Source organism: Poecilia latipinna, unplaced genomic scaffold (assembly GCF_001443285.1).
Source record: "Poecilia latipinna isolate Pla-1442-1.1 unplaced genomic scaffold, P_latipinna-1.0 Scaffold2544, whole genome shotgun sequence".
Taxonomy (NCBI): domain Eukaryota; kingdom Metazoa; phylum Chordata; class Actinopteri; order Cyprinodontiformes; family Poeciliidae; genus Poecilia; species Poecilia latipinna.
In genome coordinates, this window is record NW_015115160.1 from 18,649 (window position 1) to 27,684 (window position 9,036).

At 42.8% G+C, this 9,036-nt stretch overlaps 1 long non-coding RNA gene across 1 annotated transcript in view; it reads right to left on the minus strand.

The window, feature by feature from the left end:
- Positions 1-6: 6 nt before the first annotated feature.
- The window catches only part of LOC106938265 (uncharacterized), a 22,770-nt gene continuing 13,740 nt past the window's right edge, over positions 7-9,036 (minus strand). Inside the window, exons 2-3 of the long non-coding RNA XR_001422582.1 lie at positions 8,324-8,329; positions 7-118 (exon numbers count right to left, since the gene is read on the minus strand). This is a non-coding gene — a long non-coding RNA (uncharacterized LOC106938265). The remainder of the gene's footprint in view (positions 119-8,323; positions 8,330-9,036) is intronic.

Genomic DNA, 9,036 nt, shown 5'->3' on the forward strand with positions numbered 1-9,036 from the left:
AGAAACCAAAACTGCACAAACGAAAATTTTAACGACACAAACCTGCACAAACGGAGCACTAACCATTCAGACTATTTGCTGGATTTTTTGACGTGAGTGGGGTGTCAGTTTCACACAGCTGAGGTTCCCATAATGTGGGGCGCGCCCCCTAGGGGGTACGCGACAAGTCTTCTGGATGACAAAAAAAACAAAAAAAAACATGAACGCTGTATGCGCTGGGTTTTTACCTTAGAATGGCCAACTCTGTTATTCCTCTGTCAATAAGATACAGTAGGGGCTTCCACACTTCCCATATCTGTCACTTTTATCAGCAGTTAAAACTGTTTAATCCGTTGTTAACATGTCGTAACCTGTTTTTCCGAGCCGCCTTTAAACGCAACATGAGCGCTACGACGCTCGCGCTGGGTTTCCACCTGTGAAGGAGACCTGCTGCTGCTGGGCGGGGCTACAGGTGTGTTAGAATCATGGCAGCAAAACACAAAGAACTTTTCACAGTTTTCCCTCCAAACTAACCGACTGAGTTGAGTGAAGCTGCTGGATGCAGGTAATGTTAGCTAACAGAATACTAGCTAGCTATTATCAATACAGCACCTTAAGCTTGTTAACTAGTAGCCTGTAGGCTACTGGTGTTGTCTATCTTCAGCTATGATTCATTTTGCCCCCCAAAAAGTCGGTTCCCCCCCTGTTCATCTGGAGCCGGGCTGAGTATAACAGGGACTCTCTAAGAATCCACCCCCCTTCACTCACACACATCGTTCAACCAAACAGGTATTTGTAAGCCCAGGGGGGGGGGCAGAAAAAGTTTGGAAACCACTGACTTAAACTGTAATAATTCAGAGTCAGAGACAGGAAGTGACTGTAAGTCCTGCAGAGGATCAGATGAGCTCCAACATGTTAGACTGAGGAAGAAAAGACTGGACCAGATGTTTGAAACAGCATCATGGATTAATCGATGTTTCCCATCAGAACCAGGTTATTCTAATGAGGTTTCAGGTTAAACTCTGAGCAGAAGGCAGACAGTCTGCGGACCCTCACCCAGCTCCGTCGTACTCTGGGTTTTTGTTTCAGAACATCAGCCAGGCAGCTGGTTGGTTCTGAGTCGGGTGAGTTGTTATTCGGTGCATCTATTCTTATGCATTCCTTATGACCGTGGTTTAGTTCTCTGTTGTGAAATGAATTGTCGAGGTGGGTTTCCAAAATCCAAATGTTAATCTTTGCTGATGACAATATTTTACTTTACATTTGTTAACTTATTTCATATGCTACCAGTGTTAATATCTGCTTTCTTAAGTCCCTTTTGTGTGATTTTACAAGACATGAAATGAAGATTGTGATGCACTGTATGATTATCCTGCACATCTATTGTACAATCAAATCATGGCACCGATTCATCTGGTGGATTTGGACGCTCCGTTGCTCTTCTCTCTGACATCAGGTCATGTCTCCTCCTCCTCAGAGCATCAACAGGGTGAAACAAACTCTAAAGAGTCTGACAGACACTAGGAAGAAGCCTTAAGAGAAACATTAATAAATCCAACACATAAAATAAGAATCTCAATAAACTAGAAGATCATACAAAAAGCAAACAACAAATCCAAAAGTCAGATACCTGAACTAACCGAGGGAAATGAATTCAAGGAAAGCAACAGAACAAAGAGTCCAGCCAAGCAGGGCTGCTGTGGCTCAGGACTCTCAGTGATATTCACATTTACTCAACTGATTTATTCTATACATGACAGATTCACAACAAAAGTCATCTGAAAGAAGTTTACCAGACAATCTGTCAAGTTGATTCGGAGCCGATCCAACTATGCAGTCAGTTAAACATTTCAATACAATTCTCAACAATCCAGTCAGGTTCAGTTCATTATTGTAAAGGAAACTGGGTGACAGTTGCTTTGCCTAATAAAGAGACGAGGTGAAGCACTGTTCAGTTTTCAGACGATGAGTTAAACAGAAACACCTGGCCAGGTGCAGCTTCAGAGAAAACCACAGGGGCAATCTGGAGATCTTCCCCCAGCGTTCCTTCAGTACTTCCGACTGCCACATTACTCAGTAAGCTGTCAGGATGTGACTTTGTTCATGAGATTACAGCCAGTGGGGCCAGACTGGGAGGCTGCAGCAGAGACGGAGCGGTCCCATTCATCTCTGGATCTCAGAGCCGCTGCAGCACCATCAGAATCAAAACAGCTTTTGGTCTTCATCAGGAACCACCATGAAGACACAGGCTGCAGATAAAGTCCAGTTTTTTTTTTTTTTACATTTTGACATATATTAACAAAACAGGTCAAATTCCCACCCATCCATCCCTAACCCGCACAAAATCAGAACATCATAAAACAGTTACACAGTCAAGACAACATGTGATAAATACTAAACAAATTGATCCAAATCTTTCCACGAGTAAACATAAAAAAGACAGTTACACAAACAACCAAGCAGTGGCATTAACTTTCATTTGCATTACTGTCATTAACAGTACAGGGTCCCATATCTTCTCAACCACACTGACCATCTTCATTGTGATCTCAGTCTGTCCACATGTAGAGTATTTGCTGGTTCCCCCAACCACAGATCAAATGTGAGCACAGAGTCCTTCTTCCAAAATCTCAGAATCAACCTTTTAGCAATCACCACTCAAAACAAAACAGCCATTTTCTCACTTTTAGTGGCTGATTGGACAGCACTGGAGGGCCCCAAGATGGCAATAATTGGTTCTGGCCTGGGTCCCATTGTTTTCCAAAAATTGTCACAAAAAAGTGAAAGATTGTCTTCCAAAGTGAGTGAAGCTGAACACATGACCAGAAGGAGTGTGTCAAGTTAGCAGCCTGACAACAATTACAAATTGGAGACACGCTTGTAAAGAAAGTGCTCAGCTTCTCCCTGGAATAATGGAGTCTATGTAAAGTTTTGAACTGGATAAGATTGTGTCTGGCATTGACTGAACGGTCTTGTACACTTCCTCAGATAGCTGCTGCTCTAACTCATCCTCCCATGCTTTCTTTATCCTGGTTGTGTCTACAGGTATGCTATTAAAGACCTTATAAAAGTATGACACTGCCCCTTGATTGATAGTGTCACAGCTGCTGCTGAGCTGTGACCACTCACACCTGATCGTCATCACCCTGATCCCCAGCTGCTGCTATATAAGGACGGCGCTTCCCCCTGCACAGCGTCAGATTGTTGTGAAACCCTCAGCGGTAACACGTTCAGGCCTGCTGTAGAAATTTGAGCTAACTGCCCAGTAACTAACCTGTCTGTCTCTTCCTTCTGCCTAGTTGCCTCTCCTGTCCCCGGTCCTGACCCTCTCCACTGGATTAAGACCTCCTGGCTCTGACCCCCTGTCTGTCTGACCCCAAGATCAGGAACTGCCTGATCCCGATCTGGATTCCCTGGTTCTGACCCTGGCCTGTCTGACTAAGAACAAGTTTATTTCTTAATAAACAACTGTTTTGTATTCTCTGTTCAGTCCCTGCGTCCATCAGTGCCTGACCGGGTCAGATAGGATCAAATTTATTTATGTCCTCCAGGGTTTCATGTTTCTTTAAAGCTCCAAAATCCGCTACATTTTTCCTATCCTAGTCCCAAACTTGCAGATAACGGAAAAAGCTTGACAGGGGAAGATTATAGTCAGAACATAACAGTGCAAAAGATGCAGAAGTTCCAGTAATATATAGGTCACCTATCACACCAATGCCCTTCACTCTCCATATCCAAAAGACGGCGTCGCTGAGACCTGGCGCAAAGGAGCGATTTTCACAGATAGGAGTATCAAAATAAACCTCTGGAGCTTTTAGAAATGTTTGTATCTGCTTCTTGATTCTGATAGTATTGCTAATGACAAAATTATTAGTAGAGTGATTTACTGACTAACAGGACTGTTAAGGAGGGCTGTCAGGGACGACTTGCAACAATGCAGACGCTCTAAAGATGACCAGGTAGGGCAGGACCCATCAGATGAGACTGGGCCCTTCCTCCACCAGGCCAGGTTGGATCAATGGAAAGCCCAGTAATATTGCTTGAAATCTGGTAGAGAGAACCCACCCTCCATTCCTGGTTTACATAACTGTTTTTTTTTTTTTGAGATTCTGACATTTTTATAGCCCCAAATAAAGGGAATAATAAAAGAATCTAATCATCTGAAGTAGGATACACCTATAAAACATGGGACAGATTGAAGTAAATGAAGAAATGGTGGTAACACCACATTTTAATGGCGTTGATCATGCCAGCCATGGATAGAGAGACAGTCCTCCAGAAATCAATATTCTATTAGTATAAAGTGAAGACTTTTGCTCTGCCAGTTCAGATGTAGGAGATGTTCTGTTTTTCTTTTGTTACCATCACAAATATGTGAAGGAATCATAAGCTACCTTAAATGGTGTGGACCTCAAATACACCAGATCAGCTTGATGGGAGATTTTAGGGGGTTTTGCCTAATGCTGGCAGTCAGAGGTTCAATATTGACTGAGAAGAGAAACAGGGAAAGGGGGCTGATGAACAGCAATGTCCTGATGTGCGGTATGTAGGAGGTGAGGTAAACGCAGTGAGCAGAAGGCTAGGAGCTCAGAAACTGGTAGCAACTGGAACAAATGTAGACATGTGACATAAACAAATGACTGAATAGACGAGGACCCGACAGGGAAACAAGAGACAGGGTGGATTTAAATACACAGAGGGTAATCAGGGGAACGAGGCACAGCTGGGAGCAATCGGGACAACATGAGACTCAACAGAACACAGAAACCTCAATTAACACACAGACAAAAACTAATTCTCACAAGCAAAGCGGCAGGAGATGTTCTGATTAGTAATGCGGATAAATTATTTCTGTCCATTTTGTAAACAGGGGTCCAAAACCAAATTTGTTGAGAACATACATTATGTTAGGTCATTCTACTTGATCAAATAAATGCATGTTGTGCATCTAGCCAAACATCAATACACTCATCTGAATGATTTGAATATAACATATTGAAAAGACGGCACAGATTAAAAAACATATGCTAGTCTGCCAGTCTGATCTGGGTGGATGATTAAATCTATGTATTTTTTTAGGCTATTGGCTAAAATTTTCCCAAGGATTTTGGTTTCTAGAGATAGCAATGGTATTTGGGTGACAGGACGAATCAACCCCTGGATCTCAGTCAGGTTTAGGAATGAGTGAAATATTGGTTCTGTATAAAGAGGGAGGCAGTCTTGTCACTCGCAAAAGTAGAGGCGATAATTTGAGACTGAATACTTTGAAGAACTCGACACTGAAGCCGACAGGACCTTTGTTGATGGGAAGGGTAGAGATTCAATTTCCTGTACAGCTACCCTGGCTTCCAGTGCTTCAACCGAATCCGATGGTAGTTTCAGCAGATTCAAATTTTCAAAAAATCTTTCCATATTTCCAATGTCCAATTTTCCCTGTGACTGGTAAACATTAGCATAGAAGTTGTTGGTTATGTATTGTAACCCCAGATTCTATGAGCATAGGCTTCGCCCTTTAACCCTTGTGTGTGTGAGGACTGAGGCAAATGTAGAGGACTGTGGAAAATGATACAAGTTTTACGTGTGTGGAGTCGGTTGGACCCCATTTCTACATACAAGGTTAAGGCTATCGCTAGTGGGTTTATCCCTCATGTGCAGCGCAACACTGAATAAAGCTTAGTCCACGCCCACCTATTGGGTCCACCCCACCCTGGTCTGTTTCAATAATGGTCAGACCGGACAAATAGCTCCTTAACAGCCTTTTTCTTCAGCTATTCAGGAACCAGTGAGGCCCACAGCTTAAAGGGCTGCACCTATACTGACAAAAACCTAAATTAGGCTGAAGATGTCTGCTGTAATCCTCTGAATATCTGGAGATGAAACAGATTGATAACAGTTACTTTCTTCCTCCTTCTCTTCATTTGCCTTATTTTTGTATCAGTGAAGTAAAATGACTCGGTTCATCAGCAGCTGGCTCCGTCTCTATGGAAACCAGTCCATCTATACAAGTACTGATGATGAAGAACAAAGTCAGAAAAGGTTTGTCAGGGAGGAATAAACAGTGGAGGCTGTTTCCATCTCTGTCCCAGATCAGATAATGATTTCTGTTTGGCTTCTTCAGCAGTCGTCCCACACACACCCACTCATGTCATTTTCCTCTGATATCATAAAGCATTAGACAGGAAATGAACTCCGCCGTCTGTAAACAGCGTCCGATCACCTTCTGTCATCATGAGCACATCTGAGTTAATCATGTTAACTTCCTGTTGGCTGTGGAAGGAGAAACCCGCTCCGGGTTCTCCCTCACATCTGATGGACAGGATCCGGTGCCGGGCTTTTCCTGCTGGGAACCAGTAAGGTCTGACTGTGGGGAAATGTCCTAAACACATTTCAAGTCATTCAAAGATTAATATCTGAGTCCAAACATCCGTCTTTAATCCAACCTCAGCCTCTTCATAATTTCAGCTCAGAAACCTGAAGGTATCAGGTTTCTGAGCTGAACATGTGGATCATCCTGTCCACATGTTGGTCTCCTCAGAAATCAGCATGGAGAAAATTCATCTCCATAACTGAAGGAGTCTGTGGCAGCTTACGAGATGAAGCTCAGGATTTATTTCTCCTTCTACCTCCCAACCCTCAGCTGAGTGAGAGAACCAGATCATGAACACAAGAAGCTGAAATGGGTTCCAGAGTAGAGCTGACCTCAATATGCACTTTTTTCTTTAAAATAAAAACACGATGAGCCGTGCTGCTTCATGGGTTTTTGTAGGTCAGTGGTGTCCAAAGTGGGTCCAGGAGGGCTGGCCTCCTGCATGTTTTACTTCTCTCCTCAGTTCATGTTAGCATGTCACAGTAGCATGTTGGCTAACAACTAGAAAATTCCTACAGAAATTTTAAGGGGCCTGCCAAAGTGTACCCGTCGGTTTGGACCCAGCGTTCTGATGCTAAAAATTAGCCTTAATGCTAAAGAAAGCTTCAATGTAGTCAATAAACTGTGGAGTCAGAAGCATGTGGACTAAGCTGTTCTTGTACCATTCAGTATGTGGCACTTACTCCATTCAGTATTCTAAACATGGCTAATAAGTAAAAACATTGGCTAAAAGCTTATTTTAGGTGAAATGCTAATACTAATGCACTGTCTTCCGCAAGCCAGTGCCATAACTTGAGATAAAATGCTAATAAAGGCTCATATTATTGCACTGCATAAGGTGGAGCACTAACTCGAGGGAGAAAGATTATTAAACCTAATGTAATTGCACCGCCTGCAGCGGTTCACCTACTGGATGGTATTAATGAGGCTTTTATTTTGAAACTTTCAGTAAGCTTCATTTGAAATGGCCACACTAATTTCATGTGTAATAGTGATTAGGTTAAATCAGTTATATAATGCTCAAAGCACAAGTAGTTCTGAATGCCAGCTGAGGCCTCCTCTGTAGTAACTGAGTGTTCCGCCATGTTGTAGTTCTGACCTTCTGCTCTGCCCTCTGTATTAAAGTGTTCCGCCATGTTGTAGTTCTGACCTTCTGCTCTGCCCTCTGTATTAAAGTGTTCCGCCATGTTTAGAACTACAGAGTCTTTGTAGCCCAAACCAGCTGCTCTGCCTTTCTCTGTATTATGTTGCTATAGTGATGAATCCTCAGCCAACTGCTGTGTGTGAGACAGAAAGCTGGAGAAGGATTTCTATCTTTACGAGACACCCAGGAAATGCTAATGTTTTTTCTAATGTTCATGTCATGTCATCCTGAGGGAAAAAAACAATAGCTCCCTTCTCGGCATCGAGCCGCATTAACGGTGACTGAAGAATAATAAATAATAAAGAGACATTGCACAATGGGTGCCTGCCATGCAATGCATGGCTTCAGTCACTGCTCTCCCTATGCATTGCTATGGGCAGGCCCCAATAATAACAAAAAAATTCCTGCAGAAATATTACAGGGCCTTCTGAAGTATGCCCATCACTTCATATTTGCCCTGAAAAATAGATCCAGCATCAGAGGCCTGTGACTGAAGGAATGTTCAAGGTGATGTGGATGACCTGACTGACCACTAAAATGCAATGGTTAAATCCCAAATCAGTGAAATTCAGTCCGAGACCAACGACTATAAGCTTCGGACACGTGGTTCTTACTCATGGTCCAAAAAAAACATTAAGTTGATCATTATTTTTTTCTGAAAAAAAATTCAACCTTCATACTAAGGGTTTTAATTTACACTTAAATATTCAGAGAAGTAATAATTTTATGTAAGCAAAACATGAATAGTCACAGGAAATATGTATTCTTCCCACAATGCATTGTGAGACCTGAGTCTGTTCTTGCTTGAGAGACTCGCTGCCTCTGTCTAGGACCCGTTGCTATGGTAATTAATGATCTGCACCTGGGCTGGCTCTCTCTGTCAGGCAGGATGCTGATTTCTATACTTGTGAGACACCTAGCGTCGGTCTCCAGGACCCTGACAAAAAAACCATAATCCCCAGGAAAATTTTGAAAACATTTTACGGGATGTGTATCTATGTCATGACCAACTTTGAGATCAACAGGCCGCTATCTGTGCCTGTGAGGGGGAGTTAAAAAGAGTTTTGGAGTCAGACCTCCACTGTCCTGTGTGTGTGTTTCAGAGAGAAATCTTAGTGATTCTGTGAGACACTCAGCCTAAACTTTTCTCGTTTTTCTCAATTTATGTCGTCATTTTATCTCAGAATCCCACTAAAAGTAATAGCTCCCTTCTCGGCATCGAGCCGCACGTTTTGATACAACTTTTGTGGGGGTTGCACGGTGATGGAAGAATAATAAAGATTAAAGAGACATTCTATTGGGTGTAGAACAATGGGGGCCTGCCCATAGCATTACATGGGGAAGAGCACTTCCCCATGTAATGCTATGGGCAGGCCCAAATAACTATGTGAAATGCTTACAATTGCCTACCTACACCAGTGGTTTCCAAACTTTTTCTGCCCCCCCTGGGCTTACAAATACCTGTTTGGTTGAACGATGTGTGTGAGTGAAGGGGGGTGGATTCTTAGAGAGTCCCTGTTATACTCAGCCCGGCTCCAGATGAACA